Genomic DNA, 11,204 nt, shown 5'->3' on the forward strand with positions numbered 1-11,204 from the left:
ACAGAGGCTCTGGAGCAAAAATCACCCTTAGAACTTCGGTAGTAGCTGCTGAGTTGCAGAGGACCTGTGTGGACAGAACTGAGAGTGACAATTTCCAGGTTGATTCCGTTTTCAGGAGACCCTCACGATACAGTGAATTTTACTGTTACGTTTCTTACTAGGTTCTGACAGTAAGTGTGAAAGAAGAATCTTCTGTCGCTTCTGGTTGGTGGAAGGGAAACGGAACTATTTTGCAATGCATTAGAGAGCTCTATTCTTAACAAGGCTTTCCCTTAGAATAAAATAGTTAACCAAGTGCCTAAGTTGCTGAATGTTATCAGAGGCTAACTGACTTGGATGAAAGGAAATACCAAATTCCAGGTCTGTCTAGACATTTTATTCCATCAAAGGAAGGAGAAAAGACTGAGAAACTCTTAAGAAGGTCACAGTCTAGAGGCATATACTCATCAAAAGATTGAGAACTAATCATTGGACCATGGAATGCTTCCTCTCTCCACAGACCTCACCACCACATGGCCAAAAGCTAATTTACAGCCATTCCTTTTACCTAGGATGCTATGTCTAACTATCAAGAAAAAAAAAATCACAAGACATACCAATGGCATAAAACACAATTTGAATAGACAAAGCCCGTATCAGAACCAGGCATGGTAGAAGTGTTGGAACTATCAGACCAGGAATTTAAACAACTGTGATGAATATGCTGAGGGCTCTGATGGATAAAGTAGACAGCATGTAAAAGCAGGAGGAGAATGGACCAACAGTGAAATGACTGGATGACATCAATGACTCAATAGACATGAGTTTGAGCAAACTCGGGGTGTTGAAGGACAGAGAAACCTGGCATGCTTCAGTCCATGGGTCACAAAGAGTCGGACATGATGAGCACATAAACAGACACACACACAAAACATAAGCAGAGAGTTGGAATTTATAAGGAAAAAGCAAAAGAAAAGAAAAGAAAAATCGAGATTAAAAAGCACTGCAAAAGAAGTGAATACTTTTGATTGGTTTAACAATAAACTGGACAGAGTTGACGAAAGGATCTCTGATGGAGAGTGCATAAAAATAGAATCCACAAAAACTAAAAGACAAAGAAAATAAAGACATTAAACAACAGAACAGAATATTCAAGGACTATGAACATCTACCAAAGATGCAAATTATGCATAGTGAAGAAACCAGAAGAAGAAAAAGAGAATAAAGGAGAAGAAATATTTGAAACTATAGTGATCAAATATTTCCCAAAATTAATATCAGACATTTAACAATAGATTCAAGAAGCTCAGAAACACCAAGCAGAATACATGTAAAAAACAAGTAATTTTGAAATTACATAAAATCAGTGATGAACTTTTGATTTATTGACTATGTCAAAGTCTTTGACTGTGTGGACCACAGCAAACTCTGGAAAATTCTTAAAGAGATGGGAATGCCAGACCACCTGACCTGCCTCAAGAGAAATCTGTATGCAGGTCAGGAAGCAACAGTTAGAGCTAGACATGGAAAAACAGACTGGTTCCAAATTGGGAAAAGAGTACGTTAAGGCTGTAATATTGTCACCCTGCTTATTTGACTTATATACAGAGTACATTATGCAAAACACCAGGCCTGAATGAAACACAAGCTAGGATCAAGGTTGCCAAGAGAAATATCAATAACCTCAGATAGGTGACACCACACTAATGGCAGAAAGTGAAGCAGAACAAAGAACCTCTTAATGAAAGTGAAAGAAGAGAGTGAAAAAGTTGGCTTAAAGTACAACATTCAGAAAACTAAGATCATGACATCTGGTCCCATTACTTCATGGCAAATAGATGAGGCAACAGTGGAAACAGTGGCTGACTTTATTTTGGGGGGCTCCAAAATCACTGCAGATGGTGACTACAGTCATGAAATTAAAAGACACATGCTCCTTGGAAGAAAACCTGTGACCAATCTAGACATCATATTAAAAAGCAGAGATATTACTTTGCCAACAAAGGTCCATCTAGTCAAAGCTATGGTTTTTCCAGTAGTCATGTATGGATGATGTGAGAGTTGGACTAGAAAGAAAGCTGAGCACTGAAGAATTGATGCTTTTGAACTGTGGTGTTGGAGAAGACTCTTGAGAGTCCCTTGGACTGCAAGGAGATCCAACCAGTCCATCCTAAAGGAAATCAGTCCTTAATAGTCATTGGAAGGACTGATACTGAAGCGGAAACTCCAATACTTTGGCCACCTGATACAAAGAACTGACTCACTGGTAAAGACCCTAATACTGGGAAAGATTGAAGGTGGGAGAAGGGGACAACAAAGGATGAGATGGTTGGATGGCATCACCGACTCTATGGGCATGAGTTTGAGTAGGCTCCGGGAGTTGGTAGCGGACAGGGAAGCCTGGCGTGCTGCAGTCCATGCGGTCCCTGCACAAAGAGTTGGACACAACTCAACTACTGCTACTACAATGATGAACTGCTAGAAGGCTGGAAGCTGTCTCAAGGACATTAACTGGGTTATTAAAGCATCCACATTGGATACTCCTTCTCTCTCAGGCATCATTCTTTGTCTTCCATATCCTGATGGCTACTATCTTGAAAATGTTTTTTTTTAACTGTGTGATGAAGTTATATTTTTGAATAGAAATACCTACATACATAATAGTCAGTAGTATTATCTCTTGGTGTTATTTGTTTGATAAGTGTAAACAAGTTTTTGAATAGAACCTTCTTTTTTCTTTCTAATTCAGAAGATAGTCTAATACCTAATTTAGCTCAAAATACTCTTACAAACTTAAGTGCTTTGTAGAATAGTACAGAATTGTCTTTGTATATAATGTTGCCCCAAGATCTCTAAAACTAATTTCTACCAGTTAATATTGTTTCAAAGAAGTTTTAAGTATTCTTATGTATTTGCTATTTTCAAAGAAATTTAACCTTATTTTAATTACAATGAAATAGGAAAAAAAAAGTACAATTTTATTTACTAAGTGTAGTAAGTGATTTAAGTAGATACAGTGACTAAAAGCTTGGGTTGTGAAACCCCACCGTCCCCATCCTGACCTTATCATAAGATGACAATAGGTTTCATCACAACAAAGAGAAAGATGCCTTATTGTTTACCTCCTGAGTTCCTGAGAGAAATAGAGAAAGATACTAGATAATGGAGAAGGGAAGAAAAAGGGAACTGATAAACTGACAAGATGCAGAGATTACGTTCTAGAACAGTAAAATTGCTTTACCTTTGCAAAAATGAAAGAAATATGGTCCTTGCGGTATCCATTACTATTGGTTTTATTACTGTGATATAAACTTCTTTTCCATCTGCCTTCAGCTTGTCCAGAACTTGAAGATATAAATGCATAGTGAGAGGAATTCCTGTTATGAAAGCTGAAGTGATAAACATGATAATGACATGAAGTTAACCACCACAAAGCCTAGAGTCGAGATAACTAGAAAAACAAGATATTTTAATAAAATGATATTCGACAGTGAAATGCCTTGGTGAATGAAATTAGGTCTTGAATTTAACTGGAGCTCCGTAACTGGAAAAACCATAAGTAATTTATTTTTACAGGCAAAACCCCAATAGTTATAGCGTCCAAATGGAATTTGTGCAGTTATTATCTCTTAGAATGAAGAGATTTCCCTTATTGTCTAAACAAAAAGGATGAATCAGAGAAGTATCAACTAGGTAATAATATATTGACTATACTAGAAGAAAATGAGCATGAGGATTTTGTTAAAATTTTAAGTTAACTTGTACTATATTTTCTTCTATTTTTATGATTTTAAATGTATCCACAGTCACCAATCATGACTTAGTGAAAAACCACATATAACCAATAAAAGTGAAAGTGAAGTCACTCAGTTGTGTCCGACTCTTTGCCACCCCATGGCCTGTAGCCCACCAGCTCCTCCATCCATGGGATTCTCCAGGCAAGAGTACTGGAGTGGGTTGCCATTTCCTTCTCCTCGAGATCTTCCCTGACCCAGGGATTGAACCTGGGTCTCCTGCATGGTAGGCAAACGCTTTACCGTCTGAGCCACCACGGAAGCCCTATATAACCAATGATCATATGGCAAAGAATGAATTTTTCCAGAGATATAAATATGTCATTTTGAGGATACACATATAAACTGTAAAGGCAGTGCTACCTTAGACATAATATTCTATTGCATCTTTGTACTTGTCATGAGCTTATACAGCACTTTCAAAATTGAGAATTTTGTCATGCAGAGCCTGAATCCTCTTGTTTTCATCCATTCCTAGTAAAATTTTTAACTTGACATTTTATTTTCAGTTATAAAAAGCTTTAGGCTTTCAAATGTATAATACTAACTCAAACAAGCAGGAAAGATTGAGTGCTGTGGAGAAGACACATGTGGAGATAAAATGACATGTAAAATTATGAGCAGAAAATGAATAATAGAAATATTCTTTAAATGTTTAGTACTTAATGTATCCTTAAACTTAGTGAAACCTTATTATTGAAGCCAATAGTTTACATTCTCTTGAATTTAATTCTCTATTTCATTATAGTTCTTTCTTCACTTTAGGAATGTTTCAGAATTCTGATGGTCTATGACAAGCAAGATAAAAGAAATTGTAGAAAACAGACACCTGGCATGTGTTTGTGGCGTTCACATTTGAGGCACCAAGCCATCAGACAAAAACACATGCTCCTGGTAGTCGGCATATGAGTGATTATGGGAAAATGTTGGTTAAAAGCATAATGTATCACTTTTGTAAGCTGAAAATGCATCTGAATTAACATTAGTACTTGAGTGAGAAATGTTAATAATGTAGCTGAACATTTTGAAGGTAAAATTCTAAGAATTTTCTAATGTAGAGCTTGCAAAACAGACTCTTTCGCAAAAATTTATGAGGCTTTAAGGCTAATAGTCCAGTGAATGAAGCAGTATAAGTTTCAAAAACTTAAGTATTTTCTTTGACCAACTTCCAAAGTTTATAAGGAGCTCTTTATTTACACATATATATATATATATGAATATATATATATATAAATGTACTTCAGCAATCTTGCAAAGAAGGGTTCAGTTGCTTTCAAGCCTAATGAATTTAAAATATTATTTGTTACATCTCTGAAAATCCCACCATATCCATGGTGTAAAAACACCAAAAGTACATGGGATTTTGAAAGATTTCTGACACAGGGAGAGATTTCTTAAGGTTTACTGAAACAGCCAAACGAACACTGAAATTCTGAAATAAACCCAGGGTATCACATAGCTCATTTATAATTCTCATCTTGTAACAAGCAGGGCACAAATCTTCCTTCAAGTATTTGATTATTTTCAGTACTAGCACCTCGTAGAATTTCTTACTTTTGTCTGATTGCCTTCTCTGTTGGTTGAGGGAGATGGTGCAGAAAACAGACCATCATGATCACCATTTTAAAAATGAACGGGTTCATTTTACTTACTTTACCATACAACTGGAGTATGCTTTATTCCTTTTTGAATGCACTCAGCTCAGCAAGTATTTTATACCAATGCCCTATTTTGGATGCTGTGATGCAAACAAATTTAAAATATTTTAAAAAATCTATTCTCAAATAACTGATAATGTGCTTAGGAATATGTGATGCTTTTTTCAAATAAATATACTGCAAATTAGAATACGGTCCTTTAATACAGAAGAGTAAAGTTGTTATGGGCTTCTGTGACAACAGTGAATATTTCCAGTTCAGAAAAGGAGGAAAGACCTTAAACAACTATTATTTGGCTTGGTTCTTAAAAGATTTGTTGAATTTCACTTTATATCATAAATGATCTATTTTTACTTTAGCAGATTTTACTGTAGTTTCATGAGAATTCAGAGACTCAGGGGCACAAAAAAATTCTTCATACCTAAAGCTAACCTTGCTTACAGACACAAACTGCCTGGTTGAAATGTGAACAGTGTTACTAATATTTGTTTGAAGAATATATCACTAAAGACTAGCTTTCTCATCAAAGCTATGATTTTTTCCAGTAGTCATGCGTGGATGTGAGAGTTGGACTATAAAGAAAGCTGAGCACTGAAGAATTGATGCTTTTAAATTGTGGTGTTGGAGAAGACTCTTGAGAGTCCCTTGGACTGCAAGGAGATCCAACCAGTCCATCCTAAAGGAGATCAGTCCTGGGTGTTCACTGGGAGGACTGATGTTGAAGCTGAAACTCCAATACTTTGGCCACCTGATGCGAAGAGCTGACTCATTTGAAAAGACCCTTGTGCTGGGAAAGATAGAGGGCAGGAGGAGAAGGGGATGACAGAGGATGAGATGGTTGGATGGCATCACTGACTCAATGGACATGGGTTTGGGTGAACTTCGGGAGTTGGTGATGGACAGGGTGGCCTGGCATGCTGCAGTTCTTGGGGTTGCAAAGAGTTGGACACTACTGAGTGACTGAACTGAACTGATCTGAGTCAACTTTTGAGTGGTTTCATTGGAATGATTGTAGCAAAATACTGACTAGAGTCATTTTAGGAACAAAAGGAGATAGAAAAATAGGAGACAATAAAAGTGGAAAATTATTATAAAATGCAATAAAGAAGTGGGGCAACAACTGGACAGTAAAATGGTCAAGGAAGTTTTTTAATGAGATTATTAAAATAATATCTGTACATTGATGGTAATACTTGAACAGAGGAGTGTTGAGGATCCGGGAGGAAAGGGGAAATGTTCTAGCCAGCTTCTGCAGTGAGAAGGGTGGGATTTAATGCAAATTGTGAAAAGTGTTTAGCACTCAGTCCTGTTTGACTCTTTGCAACCCCATGGACTGTAGCCCACCTATCTTCTCTGTTCATGGAATCTCTAGCCAAGAATACTAGAGTGGGTAGCAGTTCCCTTCTCCAGGGGATCTTTCTGACCCAGAGATTGAACTCAGGTCTCCTGCATTGTAGGCAGGTTCTTTATCTTCTGAATCACCAGTAGGAGGACCTATTATATATAGGTGCAAAATAGTTCATCCTTGTGACTACACAGATGGCATTGAATTAAAAAGCAGATATTTTCCTGGGGATTTTTAAATGACATCTGTCACTATTTCAGTTTTCTCATAATAGCAAAAAGCAATATCTTCTGCTGAGAGTAAGTATAGAAAATGAGGTGTCTTGGGGTAGAAGTAAAAGATTTCATAAAATAGCCCTAAGAGAAATGAAAAAGTGGATTAAGTGATCTCATGAATTTAAAATGAGAACACCCACCATAGCATGTTTATTTTTCTAGTCTTAACAGCTATATAGATGTAGGATACGCAAAGTATATTTTAATTGGAAATATAATTTTGAAAGGCTATTTTGTGGAAGTGAAAGGGGACCAGAAGAGGGAAAGGCATACACAAAGATTTAACGATACAATCCATTTTTTCTTAGGCAAATGAATTTATTTGAGAAAAAAGCTGTAAGGGGTGTGTGAGAAAATGGAACCATAGTTCAGTTCAGTTTAGTTCCTCAGTCGTGTCCGACTCTTTGCGACCCCATGACCCGCAGCATGTCAGGCCTCCCTGTCCATCACCAACTCCCGCAGTTCACCCAAACCCATGTCCACTGAGTCGGTGATGCCATGCAGCCATCTCATCCTCTGTCATCCCCTGCTCCTCCTGCCCTCAATCTTTCCCAGAATCAGAATCTTTTCCAATGAGTCAGCTCTTTGCATGAGGTGGCCAAAGTATTGGAGTTTCAGCTTCAACATCAGTCCTCCCAGTAATTACCCAGGACTGACCTCCTTTAGGATGGACTGGTTGGATCTCCTTGCAGTCCAAGGGACTCTCAAGAGTCTTCTCCAACCCCACAGTTCAAAAGCATCAATTCTTCAGCGCTCAGCTTTCTTTATAGTCCAACTCTCACATCCACACATAACCACTGGGAAAACCATAGCCTTGACTATGTTGGCATTACTTTGTTGGCAAAGTAATGTCTCTGCTTTTTAATATGCTGTCTAGGTTGGTCATAACTTTCCTTCCAAGGAGTAAGTGTCTTTTAATTTCATGGCTGCAATCACCATCTGCAGTGATTTTGGAGCCCAAAAAAAATAAAGTCAGCCACTGTTTCCACTATTTCCCCATCTATCTGCCATGAAGTGATGGGACCGGATGCCGTGATCGTAGTTTTCTGAATGTTGAGCTTTAAGCCAACTTTTTCACTCTCCTCTTTCAGTTTCATCAAGAGGCTCTTTAGTTCTTCTTCATTTTCTGCCATAAGGGTGGTGTCATCTACATATCTGAGGTTGTTGATATTTCTCCCAGCAATCTTGATTCCAGCTTGTGCTTCATCCAGCCTGGCATTTCGCATGATGTACTCTGCATATAAGATAAATAAGCAGGGTGACAATATACAGCCTTGATGTACTCCTTTTCCTATTTGGAACCAGTCTTTTCTTCCATGTCCAGTTCTAACTGTTGTTTCCTGACCTGCATACAGGTTTCTCAAGAGGCTGGTCAAGTGGTCTGGTATGCTCATCTCTTTCAGAACTTTCCACAGTTTATTGTGATCCACACAGTCAAAGGCTTTGGCATAGTCAATAAAGCAGAAGTAGATGTTTTGCTGGAACTCCTTTGCTTTTTCCATGATCCAGCAGAGGTTGGCAATTTGATCTCTGGTTCCTCTGCCTTTTATAAAACTAGCTTGAACATCTGGAAGTTCATGGTTCACGTATTGCTGAAGCCTGGCTTGGAGAATTTTGAGCATTACTTTACTAGCGTGTGAGGTGAGTCCAATTGTTCAGTAGATTGAACATTTTTTGACATTGCCTTTCTTTGGGATTGGAATGAAAACTGACCTTTTCCAGTCCTGTGGCCACTACTGAGTTTTCCAAATTTACTGGCATATTGAGTGCAGCACTTTCACAGCATCATCTTTCAGGATTTGAAATAGCTCAACTGAAATTCCATCACCTCCACTAGCTTTGTTCATAGTGATGCTTCCCAAGGCCCACTTGACTTCACATTCCAGGATGTGTGGCTCTAGGTGAGTGATCACACCATCGTGATTATCTGGGCCATGAAATATTTTTTGTATAGTTCTTCTGTGTATTCTTGCCACCTCTTAACTTTGTTATGTGTGAAGAGCATTATGTGTGCTGTATAAATTAACCTTACTCCTATATACATAGATATCAGTTTTGATTGTTATTTATGTTATCACTAGTATGTTTCACAACTTTTCCGCAGGGTATTTGAGTTTTAACCATTTCTAAGGAAGGATTTTTTTCCCAATAACTTTCTAAAATAAACAGCACTGTTTTCATTTTAAAAATTAGAATAAGAAAATGATTACGAAGTATGTCAAAGCCCATACTTCTTCTAGTAGAGTTAAAAGTAAAATGCAGATTGTTTTTACTCAGTGCCTGTGTTATTTCTCTTTTACCAAATTTTCTGTCCATTTTAACTCAAGGTTTTCAAGATAGAGTATAGTGAAAAGAAATAAATACACAAAGTCCACTAAATACATTAAACTAATAGGTGGAATAGTAATTCAGAACTCTTTTTCTTATGATGCAAAATATTATTTTGCATCATATTATTTGCATCATAATTATGCAAGAATTATTTGTATCATAATTATGCAATAATTATTTTAACCTGTAAGTAATGATAATGTCTGGCATTTGAATCTACTTTTGAGCTAAATTAATAGTCTAAAAGATATTATTCTAACAATTTAGTTAGATGAATTATATTAACTCTTTTGTAAAGATTCTAAAACTGTTAAGTGTAAAAATTTTACAAATGCACATAGCTGAAAGGAACAGTTTTTGTGGAGTTAAATCTCTAGGTTACTCCAGTATACCAAAATGCCTTTCAAGTAAATTGACATATGCAAAAAATGCCATCCAATGCATTTAATGCCATAAAGATGATAACCTAAAAGAAATTTTGTGTTTAATATCTTAGAAATGTGTGATTTCTTCTTGCTATTTAGTCACTAAGTCATATCAGACTCTTTGCAACCTCAGGGAAGTGTAACATGCCAGGCTCCTCTGTCCTCCCCTACTTCCTGGAATTTGCTCAAATTCATGTCCATTAAGTTCATGATGCTCCTCATTAAATGAATATTTGTATGGCTTTCAGGAATATAAATAAATAATATAAACTGGAAAACTTCAAGTTAATTATTCTTTCTTCCTTCGTGGAATGGTTCTGTAGAGTCACACATATATCTACAGTTCATCCAAATTATAAATAGTGTTAGAAAGTAACATATGCTAGGCAAAAAGTAAGTTTAATTGTATTAATTTATAAAATATATAAGAAAATGTGTGAAAATCCTGAAAGCATTTAAGCAAAAAATTGTAGTAACATTAAAAACTAAGCTGTGAATTTCTGTGTCCAAGGGCTATTTTTCAAATCTTATTAATTTGTCAGTATTTCTTTTTACAAATCAGAAATCAAAGTTAAACCTTAGTTTGTTTCTTCTTTTATTTTATTTCAAATAGCACATTCAAATTTATAGTATATAAGAAAGTACCCTTTCAAATGCTAAGTAAATGGTAATTATTATTTATATGTCATATAGCATCATAACAAAGAATCAATCATTTTGTTGGGGAAAACACTGAGATACAATGTTTTATTAGAATAAATCTTTATGGGAGACTTTTTCTTAAAAATTAAAGCAAAGTGAGATTCTTGGGTTTTTTCACATTCATATTACTTCCAAGAACTTTATGAACCTTCAGACAACTTTTGCTTTTACTTAATATGTTTTACCTAAGAATCTCTGAAATTGATTTAACTGGGTCATGAAGACAATACTATCCATTTATAGATAAGATGAAACCAGGCTTTCTTAAGAAAATGTTTAGATCATTAAACATTTTGTTTTTTGTGATTTTATCTCCAATTTTATGTTAGAAGTATAAACTATTAATTTTTTAATGGTTTACTTTTTTAAAAAAAGATTTTTTGATGTGGACCATTTTTAAAGTCTTTATTGAATTTGTTGCAATATTGCTTCTGTTTTATGTTTTGGTTTTTTTGGCCACTAGGCATGTGGGATGATAGCTCCCTGACCACTAATCAAACCCACATCCCCTGAATTGGAAAGTGAAGTCTTAACCACTGGACAGCCAGGTAAGTCACTGAAATGTTACTTCTAAAGTAATTGTTCCTTAAGAAAAGAAAATAAATCACCTGGTAACTAGTTCCCAATGTGCCTTTAGCATGAATTAGAAATTTACCCAACTCAAATTAGTTTAAGCAGAAAAAAGTGGGATTTAT

General features: G+C 36.1%; 1 non-coding gene across 1 annotated transcript; it reads right to left on the bottom strand.

The window, feature by feature from the left end:
• Window positions 1-3,961: 3,961 nt before the first annotated feature.
• Window positions 3,962-4,034, bottom strand: TRNAG-ACC (transfer RNA glycine (anticodon ACC)). Its single transcript has one exon. It is a non-coding gene; the product is annotated as a tRNA-Gly (tRNA).
• Between the last annotated feature and the right edge of the window lie 7,170 nt (window positions 4,035-11,204).

This window comes from Odocoileus virginianus, chromosome 19 (genome assembly GCF_023699985.2).
Source record: "Odocoileus virginianus isolate 20LAN1187 ecotype Illinois chromosome 19, Ovbor_1.2, whole genome shotgun sequence".
Lineage (NCBI taxonomy): Eukaryota > Metazoa > Chordata > Mammalia > Artiodactyla > Cervidae > Odocoileus > Odocoileus virginianus.